Source organism: Pan paniscus, chromosome 8 (assembly GCF_029289425.2).
Source record: "Pan paniscus chromosome 8, NHGRI_mPanPan1-v2.0_pri, whole genome shotgun sequence".
NCBI lineage: Eukaryota > Metazoa > Chordata > Mammalia > Primates > Hominidae > Pan > Pan paniscus.
Window position 1 is genome coordinate 62,411,765 of NC_073257.2, and position 27,262 is coordinate 62,439,026.

A 27,262-nucleotide genomic window follows, 5' to 3' on the forward strand; every position below is an offset into this window, starting at 1 on the left:
TAAACAAGTCGCTTGTCGTAATACAGTGCAGAACCACAGTGGGAAGAGACATCGTGGCAGGTGTTTGAGGAGGAAATCATGGGAAGCTCTGTGAGGTCAGAGAGCCCAGCTGTCTAGATTTGAGTTCAAAGAAAAGTCTTAGGCATGAGCTTTCTTCAAGACTGATGCACTAAGTTTAATACTTAGTTTAAATACAACTTAGTTTAACAAATATAAGTTTTATTTTACTTCCCATGTTTTATAATCTAAATTGCCATTGGATTTTTTTTTTTTTTTTTTTTGAGACAGAGTCTCACTCTGTCCCCCAGGCTGGAGTGCAGTGGCGTGATCTCCGTTCACTGCAAGCTCCGCCTGCTGGGTTCACTCCATTCTCCTGCCTCAGCCTCCCAAATAGCTGTGACTACAGGTGCCTGTCACCGTGCCTGGCTCATTTTTTTGTGTTTTTAGTAGAGATGGGGTTTCACCGTGTTAGCCAGGATGGTCTCAATCTCCTGACCTTGTGATCCACATGCCTCAGCCTCCCAAAGTGCTGGGTTTACAGGCATGAGACACTGCGCCCAGCCTATGGCAATATTTTTAATGGCAGCTTCACATTCTGGATATCTTTATTTTGGGGAAAAAGTTTCAAAGGTAACTGATCTTCTGTAGCTAAGCTTTTTTAGAGCAGAGGATGGAGCAAATTCTGAGTTACTGAAATTACATATTTAGCGCTATTGCCTTGTTTAGCTTTAACTTCTATTTCATCTTTATAGTTGTCTTTTCAGACGTTTTCAGAAGAGATGAGAGAAATGCTTTGGGAATTGATTTGGAAATCTTTTTGCTGTCATTACTGTTAATAGCTAGATATATTTTTTAATTGTAAAAAATTCTGGAAATACTTTTTTCTCTACCTGCCCCCATTTTTTTTTTTTTTTTTTCTGAGACAGGGTCTGGTTGTGTTGCCCAGGCTGGGGTGCGGTGGCATAATCATACCTTGCTGCACCTTTGAACTCCAGGGCTCCAGTGATCCTCCCACCTTAGCCTCCTGAATGGCTGGGACTACAGGTGTGTGCCATCATACCCAGCTAATTTTTTTTTTAATTTTGTAGAGACAAGGATCTTGCTATGTTGCCCAGGCTGGTCTCAACCTTCTTACCTCAAGTGATTCTCCCACCTTGGCCTCCTGAATTGATGGGATTACAAGCATGAGCTACCGTGGCCAGCTTCTTTTCTGTTTTGTTTCTTGTTCCCCTTGTTTTGTTTTTTTTTAGCTGTTTTTCCATCCCATCTTTAAGTTTTCATTGCCCCCTCATTTTCCAACATCATGAGTCCCACAGTATGCTCAGCTAAGCACGACCACACACCATTTCAAGAAGCTGTTCATGGACCCAGCTTTTAGTACTGGCTGGGTCTTTGTCCTGCTGCAGCTTCCATTTGTTCCTCAGCTACCCTCTAGGCATCCAGTCTGGCTTAACCAGATTTCATGGCCTCATTTTGTCCTCTGCTACAGTGATTTCTACTCCTGAGGAGAAGCATAACTATCTTCTAGAGGGAAACATTTTCCTTTTGGTTATCAACCTTAGTTCTTTTGGGATATTGGAAATTACCCCATTGACTGGACCCAGACTTACGGTGGAAGTTCCAGCACAATTAATACTGAACGGGGTTGTGCTTTTTCTTCTGGCATATAGTTGAATTATCCATTCTCATTATAGGTGAAGGACTTGCAAATCTGCTTGTTATCTTCTACCCTCCCCCAGTCTATTATTTTCAGGGTCTCACTATGGAAGAACACTGTGGTGAAGGAAACACTCCGAATTCCTTTGGCAGTCATAGTCACTCATGTCTTTATTTCTGTCATGTGCATTTTGCAGTCCTGACACCTGACTTCTGTTGCTAGAGCTGCAACTATGTAGGTAGGAGTACTGTTGGCTTCGGGGATACACACACTGGTGACCCTATAGGACAGTCTTATTTGATATAGCATAAGTATGTTTTTAAGAATTCATGTTATCCAAAATTATAAAAGCAGTTGTTTGAATGAGTGAAAGAAAGGGGGTTAAGTTTACAGAGCTCCATACAAAGGCATATATAAGCAATGCAGCTTTTAAATTTAGCTTTTATTTAAGAGCAATGACCCTTTACCACTATCACCAGCAGTATTATTAGCCTGGTACCTTGTATTACTCTAATACCCATCATTTTGAAATATGGTGCAACAACACTCAAAAGAGCTATGCTACAAGAAACAACTTTCCTTTCTGTAATGCCCTCCCTTTAGGATCACTAGAAGTTTGAACAATGCAATTCAGATTCCCAAATTAATTATCTTTCCTATTAATGTTATAAAAACTCATAGCAGATTCCTGTATGTGCATGTATGTTATGAGTTGGATAAACGTTGGTGGACTTCATTTGGAGTGAATCAGAATGGGATTCCTGTGAGAAGCCAACATCCCTCTAAACAAACTTTTGGAGCATGATATGGCTGGGATGTTTTGTCCCCTCCAAATCTCATGTTGAAATGTGACCGCCAGTATCGAAAGTGGGCCTAGTGGGAGGTGTTTGGATCATGGGGGTGGATCCTCATGAATGTCTTGGTGCTGTCCTTGTGGTAATGAATGAGTTCTCACTCTGATTTCACATGAGATCTGGATTAAAAGAACCTGGGGGCTAGGCATGGTGGCTCATGCCTGTAATCTCAGCACTTTGGGAGGCTGAGGCTGGCAGATCACAATTTCAGGAGATGGAGACCATCCTGGCCAACATCTTGAAACCCTATCTCTACTAAAAATACAAAAATTAGCCAGGTGTGGTGGCACGTATCTGTAGTCCCAGCTACTCAGGAGGCTGAGGCAGGAGAATCGCTTGAACCCAGGAGGCAGATGTTGCAGTGAGCTGAGATCGTGCCACTGCACTCCAGCCTGGGTGACAGAGCAAGACTCTGTCTTAAACAAACAAATAAACACAACCTGGCACCTCTTTCTTCTCTCTCTCTTGTTCTCTCACCATGTAACATGCTGGCTCCTCTCCTCTTGCCATGATTGTAAACTTCCTGAGGCCCTCACCGGAAGCAGATACCAGCATTATACTCCTTGTACACTCTACGGAACTGTGAGCCAAAATAAACCTCTTTTCTTTATAAATTGCCCAGTCTCAGGTATTCCTTTATAGCAATATGAACAGGCTAACACAGAGGATAACCAAATATTTATTAATGTCTAAAACTTGGAGAATACCTTACCTATAGCACAGGTTTGTTCTGAGGATCAATTGAAAGACTAAAATATCTATTCTTTCCTTGAACAAAGATTTAATGAGTACCAATATGTGCAAAAGACTGTGCTAGGTGGTAGAGATCAGATGTGCTCCCTTCAGTTTAGTTAAAAATGAAATTGTTAGGGGCCGGACACAGTGGCTCATGCCTGTAATCCCAGCACTTTGGGAGGCCAAGGTGGGCAGATCATGAGGTCAGGAAATTGATACTATTCTGGCTAACATGGTGAAACCCCATCTCTTCTAAAAATATAAAAAATTAGCCACACGTGGTGGCAGGCGCCTGTAATCCCAGCTACTCGGGAGGCTGAGGCAGGAGAATGGCATGAACCCGGGAGGTGGAGCTTGCAGTGAGTCAAGATCATGCCACTGCACTCCAGCCTGGGTGACAGAGAGAGACTCCGTCTCAATAAATAAAGAAATAATAAAATAAAGAAATTGTTATGGGTGCAATATATGATGTAGGTAGTAGTGTAAAGGGGATAGGTATAAAAGCTTTGTGGAATAGTTGATATTGGAGCTGAATGTTGAAAGGTGATTAGGTGCTTGTCAGGTAACCATGTGTGCACAAGATAGTAAGTAGAGCAGAGCAGGAGCAACAATATAGAAGCTGATGTGTTCTGAAGCTGCAGATGCAGATGATTAGAGGATAGAAGTACCAGAGATGTTGCAAGATGAGGTGAGGTTGTAGATGAGTAAAATGGGGCTGGAATGTGAGATGCATAATCTTGGGAGCATTTCTAAGGAGTCTGAATTTTATTCTATAGACAGGGAGAAGTCATTATAGGACCTTGAGGCAAGAAATAACATGATCAGCTCTACGTTTTGAAAAGATAACTATGCTCCACATTATGTGTCATTAGGGAAATGCAAATTAAAACAGCAGTGACGTACTATTACATGACCGTTACAATGGCTGAAATCCAAAACACTGACAACACCAAAGCTGGGGAAGATGGGGAGCAACAGGAACTCTCATTCACTGCCGGTGGGAATACAAAATGGTACTTTGGAAGATTGTTTGGCAACTTCTTACATATTCTTACTGTATGATCCAGCAATTATGCTCCTTGGAATTTGCCCAAGTGAGTAGAAAACATGTTCACACAAAAACCTGCATACAGATGTGTATGGAAGCTTTTTTCACAATTCCCAAAACTTGGAAGCAACCAAGATGTCCTTCAGTAGATGAATGTATTAATAAACTCTGTACTATACCCAGACAATGGACTGTTATTCAGCACCAAAAAGAAATGAGCTATATCAACCCATGAAAAGACATGGAAGAATCTTAAGTGTGTGTTACGAAGTGAAAGAAGCCAATCTGAAAAGGCCGTATACTATAAAATCCCGAATTACGTTCTGGAAAAGGTAAAACTATGGAGACGGTAAAAAGTGTAGTGTTTGCCAGGATCTGAGGGGAGAGAAGAATGAATAGGCAAAGCACAGAGGATTTGTAGCACAGTGTGTGTGTTCTGTGTGGTACTGTAATTGTGAATACACGTCATTATGCATTAGTTCAAGTCCATCAAGAGTGAACCCTAATGTAAATTACAAACTTCAATTTATGTGTGAAAATGATGTGTCACTGTGTGACTTGGGCAATGTGGCCAGGAGGGCCTGAGACTAACACATCCACCTCGGCAAAAGGACATAAAATATGTCTTATGGTCAGAAAAATCAACATTTTGTGTATTAGTTTATGAAAAGTACTGAAAATGCTATTATAAGCTGAATTTGTGATTTCCTTTTGAAATTCTGAGTTATCTTTATTTTTCCCATTTTGTTTTTGCACCAAGGAGACTGCAGTCAAATAAAACAGATACTACACGCACTCGTCGGGGCAGCCGTACTGCAGAAGCACGTTGATGCACTCCTGGCTGGAGGCCTGCCGGGCGTAGGTCAGCGCTGTGTTCCCGTGGGCATCTCGGGCCATGACGTCCACCCCGTACCAGATCAGGAGCTGCGCCAGGACCACATTCCTCTTGCGGCAGGCCAGATGGAGCGCCGTGCAGCCGTCTCCCTCCCCACAGGTCTCATTCACCTCCTCACGGGAGCCATGTGCCAGCAGCAGGATGGCTGTCTGCAGGTCCTCATCAGCGGTGGCCCGCAGCAGGTGCTGGCCCAGGGACAGCTCAGTGCAGGGTAGTGGGGCCAGAAAGAGCTTCTCCTCATATTTGGAACGGATCCACCATTCCTTCTCTTCCCTCGTGGACTTTACTGAGGGTTTTGTCTGCCCCTGGCTGCTCCCTTCCCAGATGCTGTTGGCTAGGTCATTGCCAATAGATGACATAACCTTCCTGAGCTCAACTGGCCAGTCCTCCAGCTCCAGAGATCACACACGGGAAAGGCGGGTGCCAAGACTGCGGTGGATTCCTGAGCATTCAATACACATGAGGACTCCCAAGTTCAAACTGGCCCACTTAGGATTCTGGGTCTCACAGTCCACACAGTGGGAGTTCCCACGCATGTTTTGGATCGACTGCAGGGCCATGGCCTCGCTCTGGCTGGTCAGCTGGGACTTGCTTTTACTGCTCTCGCATGACTGCAGGCTGGCCAGGATCTGGCTCTGGATGGCTTGGACCCATGCATCCCGCTCCTCATACGTCGTGGCTCCAAAGTGCCATGTTTGGCCAGTGGCAGACACAATCATAAAGTTGTTGGTGCTTTTCTTCTTTAGGTGTTTCTTTTTATTGGCATGAGGAGAGGGGGGCGGGTTGAGCTTGGGGCTGGTGGTGCTGGAGATACTGGGGCTGAAGCATATGGAGTCACCCAGCCCAGTGTCCATGTCCTTGGATAGGCCATTGCTTTTAGAGCTGGAGATGGGTGCGCAGGCCAATGTGGCTAGGGATGGCCACTTTCCTGGGACTTTGATGGTAGATGTCTGAAGGTCAATCTCTTTTTTATGAATATTCTTCATATAATCACCTAAGCTTGAATAATAGGTGAGCACGCCATTGGAACACAGGGTGACATATTTCTTTTTCCATGTCTTCAGCCATTTCCCACTTTGCTTTAAGAGCATGCCCTGTTTAATGGGGATGGCTCTGCCGCTCCCGATGGTGTCAGCATGATTCTCTGGGGCTTTCCTCTCTTTGTCTGGGTCACTCCCTTTCTCAGATGTAAACAGGTTGGACCAGCGCATGGACCGCTTGCAAACGGGCGTGGGTGTGTTGGCAGTGGGAGGAACACTGAACTGAAGGTCCTCCTGGCTGGTGCTGGGAGTCGATGGAATGGAGGAGGAATAGTTATTTAAACTCCCACCTCCATTTCTTTTCTTGGTAATGTGCACGGTGGAAACCTGTGTGGAACAGGAGGAATGGCTTCAAAAATTGGGTAGTGGCTTGCAGGGTCCTATAGACAGCTCACAATTACCTTTTAAAAAGATACATTTTCTGGGCCAGGCATGGTGGCTCACACCTGTAATCCCAGCACTTTGGGAGGCCAAGGTGGGTGGATCACGAGGTCAGGAGTTCAAGACCATCCTGGCCAACATGGTGAAACCCTGTCTTTACAAAAAAAAAAAAAGAAAAAAAATTAGCTGGGCATGGTGGCACATGCCTGTAATTCCAGTTACTCGGGAGGCTGAGGCAGGAGAATTGCTTGAACAGGGACCTGCGAGGCAGAGCCTGCACTGAGCCAAGATCGTGCGATTGCACTCCAGCCTGGGCTACAGAAAGAGAGTCCATCAAAAAAAAAAAAAAAAAAAAAGATACATTTTCTGTTGTTTGGATAGTATATTTACTCATACTAGCTCACTAACTAAACAGAGCTGCAGATCAGTTCTTACTCCAGCACATTCTTTTTACAACACTTAAGTTGACTAAATGCAACATGAAATGGGGAAGATTTAAAAAAAGATGGCTTTGACTTCAGCATGAAACAGATACAAGTGTACGATGAAAATACAACCTCAATAAAAGTGCCACTTACCGCAAATGAGTGTAACTGTTCATCAAGTGTCCTCAAAGATCTATCTGCATCTCTATAAAATAAGAAAGCACATTACTTGAAAAACTGTTAATATCTTAGTATAATATTTGTTTAGTAAAATACTGCCTCCTGTGTGCTTTGGTGTTTACTTTACCAAAGCAGTTTTTACAAATTCTTCTCCTGGATCCTGACTTGCAGAGGGTTTCCTGACTTCTTCTTTCTCAGCACATCATGGCCTGTACCGTGAAGCCTTTTATATGATAACCAGTCAGAAATGCCCATGAGTATTGACTCTCCCTAACAGGCCATGGCAATAAACCAAACATATTTTCACTCTTCTAACCACATATTGAAACACAAGAATGTTCTACAAAGCAGTAGTAGTAAACTTTAATAAATGTAAATGTGATTCAGATTTCCTAGCTTCCTTTCTCTTTACTTCTCTGTAGTATACTCTCATGATGTATTTATGTATTTTCTGTTGTCTGAATGACAAACTCATCTGCCTTTTTAAGAGGCCAGTCTTTGAGGAACTTTAAACTTTGTAAAACTAATGCATTGTGCCTGTGTATAAACCAGTGGTTCTCCAAATGTGCTCTGTGGACCTCTCGGGATCCCGAAGACCCCTTCCAGAAGGCCTAAGAGGTCATAACTGTTCTTTTTTTTTTTTTTTTTTTTTTTTTTTTTTGAGACCAAGTTTTACTCTTGTTGCCCAGGCTGGAGTGCAAAGGTGTGATCTCGGCTCATGGCAACCTTCGCCTCCCAGGTTCAAGTGATTCTCCTACCCCAGCCTCCCAAGTAGCAGGGATTACAGGCACCTGCCACCACTCCTGGCTAAGTTTTGTATTTTTAGTAGAGATGTGGTTTCACCATGTTGGCCAGGCTGGTCTTGAACTCCTAACCTCAGGTGATCCGCTTGCCTCGGCCTCCCAAAGTGCTGGGATTACAGGCCTGAGCCACTGTGCCTGGCCAACACTGTTCTGAATCACACTAATTAAACCTGAGAAAGCTGATGAAAAATTTTAAAAATTTGTGAAAGTAATACAAAGTCATTGCCTGCTTTTTTGTTGACACTTGCCATGATTGTATAAAAGCAAAAGTGGGTACAATGGCTGGTTTCTCAGCATAAATCAAGGCAGTGGTACCAATTACATTAGTAGTCATTCTATTCTTCACTGTCCCCTACAGGTAAAAAACATAGCCTGAATTTCTTAAGAATGTCTTTGATGAAGCAGTAAAAATTAATGTTGTTAAATCTTGACATGTCTCTAATATTCTGAATAAGTGGAAAGTTAACCAGAAGCGCTTTTTTTTTGTTTTTAAAGGATCCGTGATTTAACTGTGAACTGAAAAATCACTTTTTTCACAGAACATCATTTCTATTTAAAAGTACAACTGGGCCAGCGCAGTGGCTCACGCCTGTAAAATCCCAGCACTTTGAGAGGCCAAAGCAGGCAGATGGCTTGAGCTCTTTCAGGAGTTCGAGAGCAGCCTAGGCAACATAACGAAACCCTGTCACTGTCAAACATATAAGAAAATTAGCCTGGTGTGGTGCCACACATCTGTGGTCCCAGCTACACAGGAGCCTGAGGTGAGAGGATTGCTTGAGCTGAGATCATGCCAATGCACTCCAGCCAAGTGACAGAGTGAAACTCGGTCTAAAAAACCAGTTCAACTATCATTCTCAAAAATAAATGAAGTGAGAGGTTGTCACTTCAAGGGAAATACGTATTTGTTCCCAATGATAAAATTTAAGCTTTCCTCTGGACTTTGAAAAACTTGTTCCTTCTACTGTAGGCTTGGCAGCTTTTCAATACTTAAAGGCATGTTAAAGTAAGATTGGTGGTTAAACTAAAAGTGATTTTTGACACAATAAAACATAAACCAATATATTCCAAGTAACTAATGCATGATATTATAAATGCAAGTATGGAGCAAAAGATCCATTTACTGTGCAAGAAAGATCAATGAGTACTGATGGAATAAATTTATTAATATGTAAAATGCCACCGTAACTAATTTAAGAAACCACCACTTGTGAAGTTTTAATTTAGTGTTAACAAATACCCACAACTGTCTGAAAACTTTAAAAATACACCTTCTACCAACTACATATTTGCATGAGGTTAGGTCATCTTATTGCTTCTTTTTTCTTTTTTTTGAGACAGAGTCTCTCTCTGCCACCCAGACTAGGGTGCAATGGCGAGATCTCGGCTCACTGCAACCTCCACCTCCCAGGCTCAAGCGATTCTCCTGCCTCAGCCTCCCAAGTAACTGGGACTACAGGCATGCACCACCACGCCCAGCCATTTTTTGTACTTTCAGTAGAGGCGGGTTTTACCATGTTGGTCGGGCTGGTCTCAAACTCCTGACCTCAAGTGATCCACCCACCTCGGCCTCCCAAAATGCTGGGATTACAGGTGTGAACCACTGCGCCCCACCAGCTTATTGCTTTTTTTGTTTGTTTGTTTAGACAGAGTCTTGCTCTGTCACCCAGGCTGCCATGCAATGGCACAATCTCAGTTCTCTGCAACCTCCACCTCCCAAGTTCAAGCGGTTCTCCTGCCTCAGCCTCCAGAATAGGTGGGACTACAGGTGCGTGCCACCACGCCCAGCTAAGTTTTTGTGTTTTTAGTAGAGACGGGGTTTCGCCGTGTTAGCCAGGATGGTCTCGATCTCCTGACCTTGTGATCCGCCCACCTCAGCCTCCCAAAGTGCTGGGATTACAGGTGTGAGCCACCGTGCCCAGCCTCTTATTGCTTCTTTAAAGCAAATTGCAAAGAAAGCTCTAGAGAATCCATTTGTCTCCTATTAAGCTCAACATGAAAGACTTTAAATAATATAAACACATGACACACTTTTTACTCAACTTTTTGTTGTAGAAAAGTTTTTTTTCAATGAAAAATTTCTGTTAACAATACTATTCTCAAGGAATATTTTCTGTTGTTATAACCTGGGTCGTGGGTTACTACTGACATCTAGTTGGTAGAGGCCATGAATACTGCTAAACTCTCTGCAATGCACAAGACAGTCCTCACAACAAAGCATTATCTAGCCCATAATATCAACGGTGGTAAGGCTGTGAAATCTAAACTAAAAATAGATTTTGAAAAAATTTCAATTGTGTAATTCTACCACACTAAATATCAATATAATCAATATAAACACATACTCTTTGAGATTCTCAATCATTTAAGAATTATGAGAGTCTTAAGGAACAAAGAAAATACAAATAATTTGCTTCGATATTTTAGTAGGCACAATACAGCTTATGATGTCTAGAGCTGTGACCTAACACTGAGCTTGATATCTTGCAAAGTAATTAGCTAGAATAACAAGACAGGTTTCTAAAAAGCTCACCTTTGTGTGATATGATGAGGTATCTCCAAGGTCACACTGTGGAAGGAAAAAAAATTCATAACAATAGATGTTATCATTTGTTAGGCCTGAAGACATTTTTTAAAAGGGGGGCAGAGGAAACTCTCCTAGCGGCCCTGAAATTCAAATCTTCTAGTTCAGAACAGTACCATAAGGGCACTTTGTTTTCATTTCTTTGTTTTTTACAAAAATATGAGAACCAAAATGCAAGGAAATATGCTGTTAGAAGACGTGTTTCTGTTGGTGATTACAATATATAAATAATAACAGATTTCCCTGTTATATGCTTTTCTACCCAAGAAAACTTTCGTCCCATGCAATTTATTTTACGTATTTAATTTTTGACCCAGAGTCTGTCTCTCTTGCTCAGACTGGACTGCAGTGGTGCCATCTTGACTCCTCACAACCTCCACCACCCAGGTTCAAGCGATTCTCATGCCTCAGCCTCCCAAGAAGCTGGGACTACAAGTTTGCGCCACTATGCCCAGAAAAATTTTTTTTTTACGGTGGGGGTGGATGGAGTTTCGCTCTTGTTGCCCAGGCTGGAGTGCAATGGTGTGATCTCGGCTCACCACAACCTCTGCCTCCCGGGTTCAAGAGATTCTCCTGCCTCAGCCTCCCAAGTGGCTGGGATTACAGGCATGTGTCACCACGCCCAGCTAATTTTGTAGAGTGAGGCTCAAAACAACTGAGGGAAGGCAAATCTCAATTCTACTAATAGGTCTACACAATATTAGCACTTTTTAAAAAGCCTGTAACATTAGCAGGTAAGATGGATATGTCTATAGTGCTTCAAGTAGTTTTCATCTCTGAAATAATTTTAAAATCACAGAGTTTAAAGTTAAATGCTGGAAAGGACCAATGACCTTATGTGACATTTAATTCAACACTCGTTTTACAGATCAGGGAAACAGAGCTTAAAACTGACTTGCCCAAGGTCCCACCAAATAGGAGCAGTTTCTCGTCCTAAACTCAAATTAAGCAGTGGCTCTCAAACTTTGCTGCACATTAAAATCACCTGAGAAGCTTTAATATCTGCCTCATCTTCCACATGAGACATTTTAATTTAATTAGTATTGGGTATGGCTTTGGGCATCAAGGTTCTTGGTAAACGTTTCCCAGGTGATTTCAATCAGCAGCAAAGTTTGGAATGATTGAGTTGGGGTGAAAATCAGAATCTTCTGGGATGCTTTTCTTCACAGAAAGATGCCTCACATCCATCCCGATATTCCTAAAAGGCTTCTCAGTGCCTAGAGATAGAGGGAAAGTGGAGATGGGAAGATACATGTGTTTGCAGACTTGAATTTTGAAAAAAACCTTGCATAAGTGATCTCAACGAGTTCCACCTATCCCACTGACAACAGTGCACTACTGATTCATGATAAAACATTTTTCAAAATATCTTCTTGAAGCCAATTTGCCCTATTAATTTGTTCAATAACTTCATTTCACCAATAGTGAATACACCAAATGATCATTTCTCAAACTTGCTGGTGGCAAATTAAAACTTACTATACTCTCAAAAGTAGACTTCTAAAAAGTAGAATAATGAGGAAAAAAGCACGAAATTTGTTTCAGCAAAATTAATCTTCAAAGCTGCTTTTGAATTATATGCTAACATATCAAAATCTTTGGAACTCAGAAGAAGCCAGGGACTCTAGTCAAAGTAATTTTTGTGTATGTGTGCTCAAAGATTTAAGAGACTTGGCTGACTACAGACATTTAGTGATTACTCAATAGATCCCAAAGCTCAGGACTTGAGACAGAGTTTGAGTCCAGTTTTTGTTCGAAACACAATTTCCTCTCAACTATTGTTAAAAGGGAGGGAGGAAAGTGACATTATTATGAGTGTAAACTTGCCACTTTTAATTGAAGTAAAAGTTATTGACAATTGAATTAGCTAAAAAGGCTAGTGCATTTGAAACAAAATTGTTTATAAGCTAGTTATGTGTACAGAATGAAAAGTTAAATTAAAGATAAAGACATTAATATTCTAAATTAGCACTTTCCAAACTGTGTTCTAAAAATCAAGACTAATAACCCAAGGAGATGAGAATAATGTACACTGGACGGCCCCTGTGGAGCTGGTGGTGGTGTTGGTTGTTGTTCCTTTTAAAATAAACTTAATCTCAGGGTGCTCTCAAAGCGCATCTTTGTGGCCCACGAGGTGCTCATGCCCAATGGGAGAAATTCAAATGCAGATACACTGTGGTGCCAGAAGAAGAAAAGCTGTTCCTTCTTCCAAGGATAATGTCCAAAGCAGTGCACACTGATTTGGGCCTATGATGCATTGAAAAACTAAGTTTCCACAAAAAACATTCAATAAAGGGAACCTATCCTTCTCACTGTGTTCAACATTGTCTAAAGGCATAAAGGCATCAAAAAGATACACTGTTTCTGGGATTGCTTCTTTGCTAACTGATTTTTCCTTCCACCATGACGTCTAAGATTAAAAGAGAAACTGATACTTAATATTGAGAATCTGGATATCAATATATGGTTGACTCCAATTTCTTAAGCTGATTGCTGAAGAGGACAACCAAATGGCTGAAATAATTTCAGAATAAAGGAATCTGTCCCTCGGCAGCATAGTTGTACTCACGATATTATTGTCATTGTAAGATAATGCTGGCTGGCTGTGCTGTCATCAAGGAATATTGTCGAACACGAGCTGTATTGTTGACTGAAACGCTCAGTAGATACCTGAAGGGGAAGGGAAGTGTAAGTCAAACTTATCAAAGTGTATTTTTTTCTCAGTTAAAATGTGAAATGACAAAGCACTAAGATATGTCTTACACTCCATGAACTGCCTGAGTGTGGTATCATGTGCACTCTATAGAAAACCCACTGGAGGCTCTCAACTTCCAGAGATGATGTTTAAGATATGGGTTATAAAATGCTGCCCTTAATATGGTACCTGTCATCAAACCTAACAAGGATTTTATGAATTACCGTTAAAAATAGTGGGAAAAGTCAGCTTCGCCAGGCGCGGTGGCTCACACCTGTAATCCTAGCACTTTGGGAGGTGGAGGCGGGCGGATCACGAGGTCAGGAGATCGAGACCATCCTGGCTAACATGGTGAAACCCCGTCTCTACTAAAAATACAAAAAATTAGCCGGGCATGGTAGCAGGCCCCTGTAGTCCCAGCTACTCGGGAGGCTGAAACAGGAGAATGGGGTGAACCCAGGAGGTGGAGCTTGCAGTGAGCCGAGTTCGCGGCACTGCACTCCAGACCGGGAGACAAAGTGAGACTCCATCTCAAAAAAAAAAAAAAGTTTAAAATAAGATTTCATTTTTTTCTACAGCAATAAAAAGCAGCCGAGAATTTATATTATTTAATTTATTTATTTATTTATTTATTTATTTATTTATTTTTGAGACGGAGTCTGGCTCTGTCGCCCAGGCTGGAGTGCAGTGGCGCGGTCTCGGCTCACTGCAAGCTCCGCCTCCCGGGTTCACGCCATTCTCCTGACTCAGCCTCCTGAGTAGCTGGGACTACAGGTGCCCGCCACCATGCCCGGCTTTTTGTATTTTTAGTAGAGATGGGGTTTCACCGTGTTAGCCAGGATGGTCTCGATCTCCTCACCTCGCGATCTGCCTGCCTCAGCCTCCCAAAGTACTGGGATTACAGGCGTGAGCCACGGCGCCCAGCCCTTCTATTATTTATTTACTACGATAAAATGTAGTGTATTAAATAATCCTGCTACAAGAGCATTTTATTGCAGTGAATACAAGACTAATGCATTTACTAAATTACTAATCCTAAATGTATTATTTCAGGTGATATTGTTACAAAAGAAGTGTTTCAGATTCAGAGGCTCTGTGTACCAGAGCTGCTAGGCTACCAACAAGTGAGGAAGCCATAGGTTTCTCTAGTCCTATTTTCTTATGTGGAGGATAAAAAGAGTATCACTTAAATATTCTCTCACACCCTGAAAACAAATGACAACTTTAAAAATCTAACTTTCACTTCATGTTTAAATAAGACTGCCAAGACACGACTCAAATGAGACTCTCGGAGAATACTTTGTATTCACTTCAAAACTTGATCAATTTCATTCTATAAATCATCTGACCTGCACCTAGCCATTTTCCTGCTCTACCCCTGCTCTCTGCCTAGAATACTGCTTTTCTCTTTCCTTGCTTCAGCAAGCTTGACTCCATCTACCCTCTTGGATCTCTTTGTCGGCAGCCACACCAAAAAATGTATTTTTTATACATTAATTAGTTGAATTCACCACTGCTTACAAGATGCTAATTCCTGCAGAGTATTCCCCTCGTGAGAAAGTATGCCTCTCCATAAGAGTAAGGGAGGGCCCTTACTCTTCCTACCTCCAGCTGCTGAGCATAGAATTTTGAGTAAATCCAAAACTTTGACAAGTGTTTGACAATTCAGTTATCATTTGGAAGGTAAGTCTTACTACATTTAATTACAGCAAAAACACTACTAACAGTTTACTGTTTATAGGTATTATTTAAGATAGTCACAAAATAGAAACAAATACTCTAACGTCAGTCAGCATAAATGAGAGCATGAAATTTTACAATATTTAACAAGAAATGGAAGGGGTTACTTAGTAGTTTTAAGGTTTAATGACAAAAACTAGAAAATAATCATACCTAGTAATTTAGTAAGTCAAAACCAAAGCCTTACCATCAAAGGAGCAGTACCCATTGGAAGCGGATGCCCACGCACTGACTTCTTCTGCTGTACCTGCTGCCTCTCATTTTAACCCATTAAAAATACTAAAGTTGTTTTCCTTGTAGACATCTTTCACCTCCTTGGTTAGGTCTATTCCAAAGTATTTTATTTTATTTTAGTTTATTTTTGCAGCTATCAGAAAAGGGGTTGAGTTCTTGGTTTGATTCTAAGCTTGGTCGCTTCTGGGGTATAACAGAGCTACTGATTTGTGTACATTAATTTTGTCTCCTGAAACTTTGCTGAATTCATTTATCGGTTCTAGGAGCTTTTTGGAGGAGTCTTTAGGGTTTCCTAGGTATATGATCATATCATCATCAAACAGCAACAGTTTGACTTCCTCTTTACTGATCTGCATGCCTTTTATTGTTTTCTCTTGTGTGATTGCTCTAGCTAGGCCTTCCAGTAGTATGTTGAATACAAGTGGTGAGAGTGGGCATCCTTGTCTTGTTCCAGTTCTCAGAGGGAATGCTTTCAACTTTTCCCCCTTTCAGTATTATGTTGGTTGTGGGTTTGTCATAGATGGCTTTTATTACATTGAGCTATGACCCTTGTATGCTGATTTTGCTGAGGGTTTTAATCATAAAAAGGATGCTGCATTTTGTCAAATGCTTTTTCTACATCTGTTAAGATGATCATGTGATTTTTTGTTTTTAATTCTGTTTATGTGGTGTATGACATTTATTGACTTGTGTATGTTAATCCATCCCTGCATCCTTGGTATGAAACCTATTTGATCATGGTGGATTATCTTTTTTTTTTTTTTGAGATGGAGTCTCGCTCTGTTGCCCAGGCTGGAGTATGCAGTGTGGTGATCTTGACTCACTGCAATCTCTCCCTCCGAGGTTCAAGCGATTCTCCTGCCTCAGCCACCTGAGTAGATGGGATTACAGGTGAGCGCCACCACACCCGGCTAACTTTTGTATTTTTAGTAGAGATGGGGTTTCACCATGTTGGCCAGGCTGGTCTTGAACTCCTGACCTCATGATCCGTCCGCCTCAGCCTCCCAAAGTGCTGGGATTACAGGTGTGAGCCACCGTGCCTGGCCAGATTATCTTTTTGATATGCTGTTGGGAACTACAAAACATTGCTGAATGAAGTCATGGACACAAACAAATGGAAAGACACCCCATGCTCATGAATGTGTAGAATGAATATTGTGAAAATGACCATACTGCCAAAAGCAATCTACAAATTCAATGCAACTCCTATCAAAATACCACCATCCTTCTTCACAGAACTAGAAAAAACAATCCTGAAATTTATATGGACCAAACAAGAACCGGCATAGCCAAAACAAAACTAAGCAAAAACAACAAATCTGGAGGCATGACATTACCTGATTTCAAACTATACTATAAGGCCATAGTCACCAAAATAGCACGGTACTGATATAAAAATAGGCACATACACCAATGGAACAGAATAGAGAACCCAGAAATAAACTCAAATGCCTATAGCCAACTGATTTTCAACAAAGCCACCTAAAACATAAAGTGAAGAAAGTAAACCCTCTTCAACAAATGGTGCTGGGATAATTGGCAAGCCACATGTGGGAGAATGAAACTGGATCCTCAACTCTCACCTTACACAAAAATCAACTCAAGATGGATCAAGGACATAAATCTATGACCTGAAACCATAAAAGTTCTAGAAGATAACATTGGAAAAACCCGTCTAGACACTGGCTTAGGCAAAGACTTCATGACCAAGAACACAAAAGCAAATGCAACAGAAACAAATAGATGAGACTTAACTAAAGAGCTTCTGCACAGGAAAAGGAACAATCAGCAGAGTATACAGACAACCACAGAGTGGGAGGAAATCTTCACAGTCTATACATCTGACAAAGGGCTATTATCCAGAATCTATGAGGAACTCAAACAAATTACAATTACAAAAATATGGAACCAGCCCAAATGCCCATCAATCAATGAGGGGATAAAGAAACTGTGATACACATACATATATATATATATGAGGAATACCACCTCAGCCATAATAAGGAATAAATTCATGGCATTCCCAGCAACCTGGATGGAAGTAAGACTATTATTCTAAGTGAAATAACTCAGCATGGAAAACCAAATATCATGTTCTCTTTCATACGTGGGAGCTAAGCTATGAGGATGCAAAGCCATAAGAATGATACAATGGACTTTGGGGACTTGGGGGAAAGGCTGGGAGGAGGGTGAGGGATAAAAGACTACAAATTGGGTTCAGCGGATACTGCTCAGGTGATGGGTGCACCTAAATCTCACAAATCATCACTAAAGAACTTAGTCATGTCACCAAATGCCACCTGTTCCCCCAGAAACCTATGGAAATAATAAATAAATAAATAAAGTACAGCATTTTTCTCAGCAAACATAAAATAAAACAAAGACTAAAGTTCATATTTTTCACTCTCCTTTTGGGCAGGACAAATTTTAGACAGTTTTTAAAGAATTAGTAACTTTTTTCCTTTTTCCGAGACAGGGTCTCCCTTTGTTGCCCAGGCTGGAGTGCAGTGGTGCAATTATAGTTAACTGCAGCCTCAAACTCCTGGGCTCAGGCGATCCTATGCCTCAGCCTCCTGAGTAGGTAATACGAAAGGCGCACGCCACCAGGCCTGGCTAATTTGTTATTTAACCTTTTTGTAGACATGAGGTCTTGCTGTGTTGACCAGGCTAAGAATGAACAAATTTTAATTAACTTAAATATTTCTAACACTTTGGGCATTCAGGAAAACAGCTCCATTTATGTTGTGAAGTAATGGGAAGCATATGGCAGTGGATAAACTTGGAATGAAAATATTAAACAAGGCCTTAGGAGAAAAGTGTAATATGCTTATTATAGATACATTAATTTAAAGAATTTTCTGGCTTAATATCATTATACTCAAATTAGAATTTGATTTAAACATAGGTCCTAAATTTGGATTAAATATAATAGATTGACCACAAATTTATTTCGTCTCCCTCCGGAAGCCTCATTAGTCATAAAATAAAGGTTACACCCATGACCAGCACAGAAGGTTGACAGAGATAATTTTTAATAAATGCTGAGACGTAAAAAGTAGACAAAGGAGTGGTAAATAACACAGAAACACAACTTTGGTGCCTACAGAAAGTGACTGGAACAGAAGCGAGCCAGTTTGTCTTGCAGAACTAAAGGCAGGTTGTGAACTTACAGGCAAATGGCACTTTGGAAAGTAGGGTAAAATGTAAAAAAAAAAAAAAGCCAGCAAGGTCAGTTGCAAATCTCTAACTAGAGCCCCAAGTCCACCTGTCCTTCCATCTGACAAGAAACTTAGATGTGTGTTCTCTGGATATATCAAACCTGAGAATTTCTGGCTCAGAGATACCATGGCTTAAACCTGAGATATAAAGAAAACTGTACACCAAAAATGGAACTCCAACTTTCTTGGCTAACTCTGCTTTTCCTTTCCAGGCCTGCTTTTACTTTCCAGGCAGAAAATTGGGAGATCCTTCTCAGAAGAAACTGAAATGTCTTCAATAAAGATCCCCAGATAATACACTGAGGTCTCCCAAATGAAAAGCTAGTCAGGCTTCTAAGGCCTCACACTGAGTGCTATCAGTTAACAGAAATCCTGCTTCCAAATAAAGCAGGCCAGGGACCACCACACATTGGAGGGAAGCCTCCAAGAAAAGAGATCAAAACAATAGAAAAAAGGAATTGATAGGACCAGTCAAAATCAGGAGCAAAACTTTAAAAAAAAATCTTAAAACACTCTCAAAAAATATAAAATTCAATAGAAATAGTAGAGGATAAAGTCACAGAATATCCCAGAACTAGAATAAAAAGACAAACTGAAAAAAATAGAAGGGGAAAAATTAAAAATCAATGCAGGTGTACTGGTCTAAGCAGCCTAGCATCTGAATAACAAGACTATCAGTAAAAAAGTAACAGAGAAAATAAAAAAAAATTCTCAAGAAGAGATAGTCTGCAGGTTTAGTAGCCTCAATAAAATGAAAAGATCCCCAACAAGCTGTTATAAAATTTCAGAACCTTAGAGAGAGAGATTCTAAAAAGCTTCTGCAGATAACTAAAACCTGGTTGTAAATAACGTATCACACACTGGCAATAGATTCAAGAACAACACTGTAATAAGAGCACAACTGCAAAATGTCTTCAGAACCATAAAATTTAGATTCAACCTAGAGGTGTACTCTCTATCAAAGAGGAGGGATTTTAACATCTCCACCCAGGAAAATGTGTTCAAGTACAACTAGAGACGATAACAGGACAGAAGGAAACACAGAATATAGGACTCAGGTGATCCCACACAAGACAGCAGTTACGTGAGATCCCAAAAGACTTTAAGGAGTTAGCCCAGAAAAGCAGACATCGAGCATATCTAGGGAAACCCACACTATATTGAACTAGGATGACAAAAGGCCAAAGAAAGTTGCCCCCCACACACACATAAAAAGGAACAGATGTGTTTTTGCAGATGGAAAATATCTTTGAAAGGCATGTGATAAATGCTACAATACTTGGGGGAAAAACAGCTGTTAGAAAATAGGCAAATGAATATAGTCAGAAAATTAGCTTCATGCTGAAAAATAATGGATGTGAAAGCAAACAGAGCACCCAGAGGCTACTTAACGATATTTGGATAGATAAACTAACACAGGCTAGGAAAAAAGAAGATCCAGGAGAATTGCAGAAGTGCTCAGATTTCAGAACTGTTTCAGAGACAGGATGAAGGACATGGAATGCAGAGGTACAGTGAAAACACCATATGACTTAGCAGTGAATAATATTTGCAGAGTCATAATCATGTAAATATTACTGATTTAATTAAAAAGTGTGCTACAATTGGAAGAAACACAGGGAGAAACATAAGATCATGGTGTAGCGGGGAAGGTACGCTTTTACCTGCTGTGATAGAAAGTCAATAGACAGTGCTGGCAATTAACTTAACTATTCTATTTTTGTTCTTTCATTAAAAATAAGATTAAATATTTAAGGCACTTTTTTTTTTTTTTTTTTTTTTTTTTTTTTTTTTTTGAGACAGAGTTTCGCTCTGTCGCCCAGGCTGGAGTGCAATGGCGCGATCTTGGCTCACTGCAACCTCCGCCTCCTGGGTTCAAGTGATTCTTCTGCCTCAGCCTCCTGAGTAGCTGAGATTACAGGCATGCACCACCACACCCAGCTACTTTTGTATTTTTAGTAGATACAGAATTTCACCATGTTGGTCAGGGTTGTCTCAAACTCCTGACCTCAGATGATCAGCCTGCCTCGGCCTCCTAAAGTGCTGTGATTACAGATGTTAGCCACCATGCCCAGCCGTAAGGCAGATCTTTTGAACCAGACTATTGAAATTTAACTTAAATGTCAGAAATCTTTAAAAGGTGGACACACTAAGCTAAACACTTTTCTGGATAAATTTAATACTCAGGAAAATAGAAGAGATTTAGAAAATCCACAAAAAGAGGTCCATGCTGCCACCACCAGGTCCACATTGTAATTTAAAGAAATCAAGAGAGACATCCTTTTATGTCAAACTATCAATTTCTTAACTATTTGAGTGTTTACTTACATGGTTTGTACAGTTGCTTCTTCTTATTTCTACAACTAAGAATAAAAAAAAAACTGGTCACTTCTGATACAAATACCATAAAATAAAAGTAGTTGTTAACATCTTACTGATTACTCCTATGTAAAATGAGACAAAATTCCATTTAAAAAATAATTTTCAATAATTTATCATTTAAATTATCTGGCATGATTAATTTCATAAGTCAAATCTAAAAACTTAGTTTTTCATTTAGTTTACTTTTTGTTTCTATTACATACAAATGAAAGAATCCTCATGTACAAAAGAAAAGGGTAAAAAAATTAGGCCAGATGAAAAATTTAGCTAATAAAAAGTTTAACTGTTGCATATATGAGCCATGATCCATTAGTATTCTCTCATTCTGCATTTACACATAGCTTACTTTAATTATCAGACTCTAAGAGCTAACAGCTCTAAGAACTACTTCCTGACCAGACACCTATCTCTAGATGCAACAGAATCCCTGTAAGCATCTTGAACCACACTTAGTGGTTATATACTAATATGTCACTAAAAACAAATCAAAATTAAAAAACTGTCTTTACACAACTGGAAAGTAACATATCTTAATTTTTTTTTTTTTTTTTGAGATGGAGTCTCACTCTGTCACCTAGGCTCGAGTGCAGTGGCGGGATCTCAGCGCACTGCAACCTCTGCCTCCCAGGTTCAAGCAATTCTTCAGCCTTAGCCTCCTGACTAGCTGGGACCACAGGCACGTGCCACCATGCCTAGCTAATTGTTTTTTGTATTTTTAGTAGAGACAGGGTTACACTGTGTTAGCCAGGATGGTCTTGATCTCCTAACCTCGTGATCCACCCACCTCAACCTCCCAAAGAGCTGGGATTACAGGTGTAAGCCACAGAGCCTGGCCTAAATTTTGATGTTTAAAATGAGTATACAAACCTAATTGGACATGGTGTCTGCAGCACAAAAAATCAGTTTTTTTCCCTCTAAACAGAGGCCAGAATAATAAAAGCCCCAAGAGGGACTTGGGCCATGCTTTGTTTCCTACACTGCCTCTGCGTTTGATGCTGGAAGGGCCTTGTAGGCAAAAGTTCCTACCACCGAAGAGTGAGGGACATGGAATAGCTTTTCTTTTACTGCTTCCATGCTCTCTAGGTGTGAGAAGCCCATGGCTCTGGAAGGAACTGGGAAATACAATTCTGATATGTTTTGGATATGTTGCCCCTCCAAGTCTCATGTTAACATGTGACCCTTAATGTTGGAGATAGGGCCTAGTGGGAGGTGTTTGGGTAATGGCAGTGGATTCCTTATGAATGGCTTGGTCCCATCCCCATGGTAATAAGCAAATTCTCATTATGGTAATTTAAAAGACTGTGGTACTGGCCAGGTGCGGTGGCTGAAGCCTGTAATCCCAGCACTTTGGGAGGGTGAAGCGGGTAGATCACTTGAGGTCAGGAGTTTCAGACCAGCCTGGCTAACATGGTGAAACCCTGTCTCTACCAAAAATACAGAAATTAGCGAGGTGTTCTGGTGCCCACCTATAGTCCCAACTACTCGGGAGGCTGAGGCAGGAGAATTGCTTGAACCTGGGAGATGGAGGTTGCAGTGAGCCAAGATCGTGCCATTGCACTCCAGCCTGGGCAACAGAGTGAGACTCCATTTCAAAAAAAAAAAAAAAAGAGTGTGGTACCTTCCCCCTTCCCCTCTCTCCTCCCTCTTTCACCGTGTGGAACCACCTGCTTCCCCTTTGCCTTTTATCATGATTGTAAGTTTGCTGAGGCCCTCACCAGAAGCAGATGTTAAAGCCATGTTTGTACAGCCTGAAAATCTTTGAGCCAATTAAACCTCTTTTTTGTTATAAATTACCCAGCCTTAGGTATCTCTTTATAGTAATGTAAAAAATGAAGACAAATTCTAACCAGAAATAACTGACTCAAGATGGGCAAAGTCTACTCAAACTATAAAAACAAAGGTTACAAACTCCCGTGTTTTACTGTGCTGCATTACTTCGCACATTATTATAGAACCCTCACTTGTATTCTTGCTGTTTAAGTCAACTGGAAAACTTGGCTGTGTAAGCTTGTTGGCAAATAAATGAGGATTTAACATAACATTAAGGGAAATAAGCAGGAGTAGCGCATGTTTAAATTTACATTACATCAAATGAAAAAGTTAACAACCTAAAACTTTTGAGTAGCATGAACTTGGATGTGGTAAATGAATGTGGTCAGAGGACTGTGTAAGAGGAGGCCCAAATCACAGATTCAATCCCTGATGATAAACAACTATGTTCTTTAATTTGTTTAAATGAAAACCAAGCTGAAGCCTAAGTTCTATCATTCATCTTTAAAGTGTACTTTTTGGAGCAAGGGAAAAGCGACTATAAATAAAGATAAATCCATTAATTATAAATAAAGATAAATCCAAGTATTATAAAGAGAAATCCATGACTCCTCCATCACATGACAAATTAATTGTGTTGATAAAAAGATGGCAAAATGTATAAACAAAAAGGTTACACGTTTTCACTAACATCATAACAACTAAAGGAAAGTATATCACATATTAAAATAAGATAAGTGAACATGTGAAAAGGTGAAAAATTTAAACCAATATGAGTTTTTCTAAATACTTTCTATAACCTGATCAAACAAGAGCTTTTATTCTTTCTCTTGGTGGAAAAAACAATGTCGTCTCACCATCTGTTTGAGAGTTCCTCTGGAATATTGTGCTTGCCTCTGGATTAGCAGAAGGGTTAAACTCCAAAGCTATTTGCACAGAGGAAGAAAAGAATGAAAGATGTAATCATTGATAAAAATTTATCAACTTGTTTATTCGACTGCTGCATTTAGGCTATTTCACTATCTCTACTTTGATTCTTATCCATTGAAATGAATGTATAGACATAAGACAGAGCCAGGCAAGATGGCACATGCTTGTAGTCCCAGCTACTCAGGAGGCTGAGATGGGAAAATCACTTGAACCCAGGTCAGGAAGTTGAGGCCAGCATGAGTAACACAATGGCACCCTCCTTTATTTAAAAAAAAAAAAAAAGAAGAAGAAGAAGAGGTAAATTTTGGCTTTGAGTTGTGTAAAATCAACTTTGCATAAAATAAATCAAGATGGCAGTAAGTTTTAAAAGACAGGTCTATTTTATAGGCAAAATATAAGATGTATTCTAGAGTTTTTAAAATTTTTATAAAGTAAATTCATCATATCTGTCACTTCCATTTCATTCTGAGGACACAGAACCTTAGTTCTCTTGAGTAGCTGTCTTCCATAGTCATGTGATATCTCTAAGTTTTCATTTCTTCATTAGCAATACATAGGGAGAACATACACAGGCTTTATTTGTATTGGAAAGGGCCAAGTGAGACATACATAAACTGTGTTGTAATCCTAAAGAATGACAATAAAGAGCCATTTTTGGGCTCTCATCCAACACTACCCATCTACTAACTGGTGTGTAACATCCATCAGGCTTTCCTAACATTACCAAGCAGAGTATAAGTTTACACAAGTACTTACATGCTTTGTGTATAAAGGTACAATCAATTGATTCACATAATGCATTTGTTTATTCTAAAGCAATCCTTAAATATCTTGAAATGTGAAGATAGTACTTCCAAGTTACAAAGTCACACTCATAATGAGTCTTAATTATCCTACCTCTTTAAAAATTAAGGGCCCGACCAAAGTTTAAATAGAAGAGCTATAAGACATTTCCTCTACAGTAATGAAATCTCTGGCATTTAAATGAAACCAATAAGCCAACTGGATTTAATATGTTTATGATGCAATGTTTTCTATTTTGAAAATTTCAGTTTTTATTCAAGAACCATATTATTACCCAGAATTACTTTTACTTAGATTCATCCCTTTGCAAAATTTTAGAGGCAAACCAACTAATTGTTTTCTGTTTTCTACCGGCTCCCATCCCCTGCCTCTGCCAACAGTGTAGAGACTAAAAAACTCCAACTTTCTTTCCTTTTTTTTTTTGTGAGACGGAGTCTCGCTGTGTCACCCAGGCTGGAGTGCATTGGCATGATCTCTGCTCACTGCAACCTCCACCTCCCAGGTCCAAGCAATTCTCCTGCCTCAGCCTTGTGAGTAGCTGGAACTATAGTCATGCGCCACTAAGCCCAGCTAATTTTTGTATTTTTTTTTTTAGTAGAGACAGCGTTTCACCATGTTGGCCAGGCTGGTCTCGAACTCCTGACCTCAGGTGATCCGCCTGCCACGGCCTCCCAAAGTACTGGGATTACAGGCGTGAGCCACCAAGCCCAGCCAAAACTGTAACTTTCTTATCTTTGAACAAGATGCTATTGTCAGGAGGGGAAGGGACAAAGGGGGAGCCACGGCAACAAACACTCTTACAGGGAAGGTCTGACATTTTAACCTGCAATCTTTATATTACACATTAAAAGTCTACATTGACGTTTCATGTCTTTTGAAAGTTTTGACCATGAACCAATCCCCACCTCTCTTTTAGAACAAGGAGGTAAATAAAGTCTGTTAAGTCACCAGAATAAATCTGGAGACACATTTTCTGTTAAAGTAAGAATTTTAAAGTAATCAGAGCCTCATAGGTAAACTCCTTTGAGAAACCCCAAACACACACACACAACCATTTCTCTGCAGCCCCGGCTGTGACATTTTACACCTTTCACAATTATTTTAAGCACTCTCCTTTTTTCTTTTTCCTTCTGTGTTCAAATTACAGTTAGAAGAAACTAAGCAGCTTCTATCAAGGTGACTTAAAGCAGCCCATTAAGAATACCATATAGCCTCTCCCGTGGCAACCTCCATTCTGATTTTAAATAAGAAATCCCCAAATATTTGAATAGGAACTGTCCTGAGATTTGGCTACTTTAACAAAGGAAACAATTAGGCACTTACCTGGCTCCTTCACTTAGGTACCATCTGGATAGGTACAAAGAAAAAATAAGATGGGTACTGAAAAGTTGGGATATCTGAGTTTTTATTGAGAAAAGGAAGAGAATAGCTCAAAGAAGCCTAAACAAAGTCCCACAGGATAATAAACAGAGCTACAGACACTGTTGTCTCACCATCTGTTTGAGAGTTCCTCTGGAATATTGTGCTTGACTCTGGATTGGCAGAAAGGTTAAACTCCAAAGCTATATGTATAGAGGGAGAAAAGAAAAAAGATGTAATCATTTATAAAAATTTATCAACTCATTTATTCAACTGCTGCTTATTCGACAAGAGCCATAAATAAATGGTCCCATGCCAGCCTGGGAGAATGAGATGAGAGAGCAAGAACTGGGCGATTGGGAGGGGAGGCGAAAAGAAACTGACTGGACTCGGTGGGGAAAGACTAAGGGGTGGGAATTCAAGGCAGAGCCAGCTTTTGTTCTTGACCAGCCCCCGGGAAAGCTGGCTACAAGCAGAAAGGAGCTCGAAGTGGGGGATGCCTCAAAGGGAACCTTGGGGACAGCAGCAGCCAGAGGCAAACCGAGGGTAGATGGCACCTATCACCTCCTTACCTTCAGGCATCTCCCGGTCACAAACGTGGTGCATGTGGAGGTCCTCACCAACTTCAACAGTCACCTCAGCAGGCTGTACAGCAGCAGCCATGGGCGCTCCTGCCATCCCGTGCCCAGTTCCTGCCTCATAGATCTCAGATTCAGAGGGACACACCGACCCCTGCTGCTGGTCAAACTCGAGGCTGACGCTAGGGTGCACACGACAGGTCAGTATGTTCCCCATGGGGCGCCTCTACTGTCTGCCACCACCTGTGCCTCTGCTCACAGCTTTGGCCACGCACTCCCGCTGTCCTAGGCTGAGGCTATGCTGCACTTGCAGAGATGGTCTTCCCGCTCCTCGCCTGCCCACCTCACAGCGCGGCCCCGGGCACCAGCCCTGGCCCCGGCCCCGGCCCCAGCCCCGTCTAGGGCTGCGGGCCAAGGCCCGCACCCTGCTGCCTCCCCTGAGTTGACTTGTCTGGGAGGGTGAAGACCAGCCGGCTTATTTAATAGGTTGTGAACCCAACAAGCGCTGAGAGACACAACAACTGCCTGAAGAGAGAACAGACGGAGCTCCTCCTCCTTCTGTAGTCACCTACAGACTGAAGCCCACTGGCCCCAGGTGGGAGCCCAGGCATGTGGCACACAATGCCCCACCCCACACTTCACAATGCCCTGCCCCACAGCTCACAGTGCCCCACCCTGCCTGCCACCCCTCCCCAACAGCTCAGAATGCCCCTGCCTTGGCTGCCCCACCCTGTGGCTTATGATGCTGCTGCTCTCCTGGCCCCTCGTGCAGTGCCCGTGGGACTAAGGTTTTCATTCATCACCAGCTTCCTGAGATTTTAGTCCTAAGAAAAGCACAGGGTAGTTCATTACTTGAAGCCATCTTCCTCTATGAGTTCTATACAAAGCCTCAGTAGAGTGGGTCCCATTAGCAACCAAGTTGAACAACTTTTATTTGCTGACTGAATATAGAT

At 41.1% G+C, this 27,262-nt stretch overlaps 1 pseudogene; it reads right to left on the reverse strand.

Annotated features, from left to right (window-relative positions):
• Positions 1-1,811: 1,811 nt before the first annotated feature.
• Positions 1,812-26,974, reverse strand: LOC117978002 (arf-GAP with GTPase, ANK repeat and PH domain-containing protein 5-like; annotated as a pseudogene).
• Between the last annotated feature and the right edge of the window lie 288 nt (positions 26,975-27,262).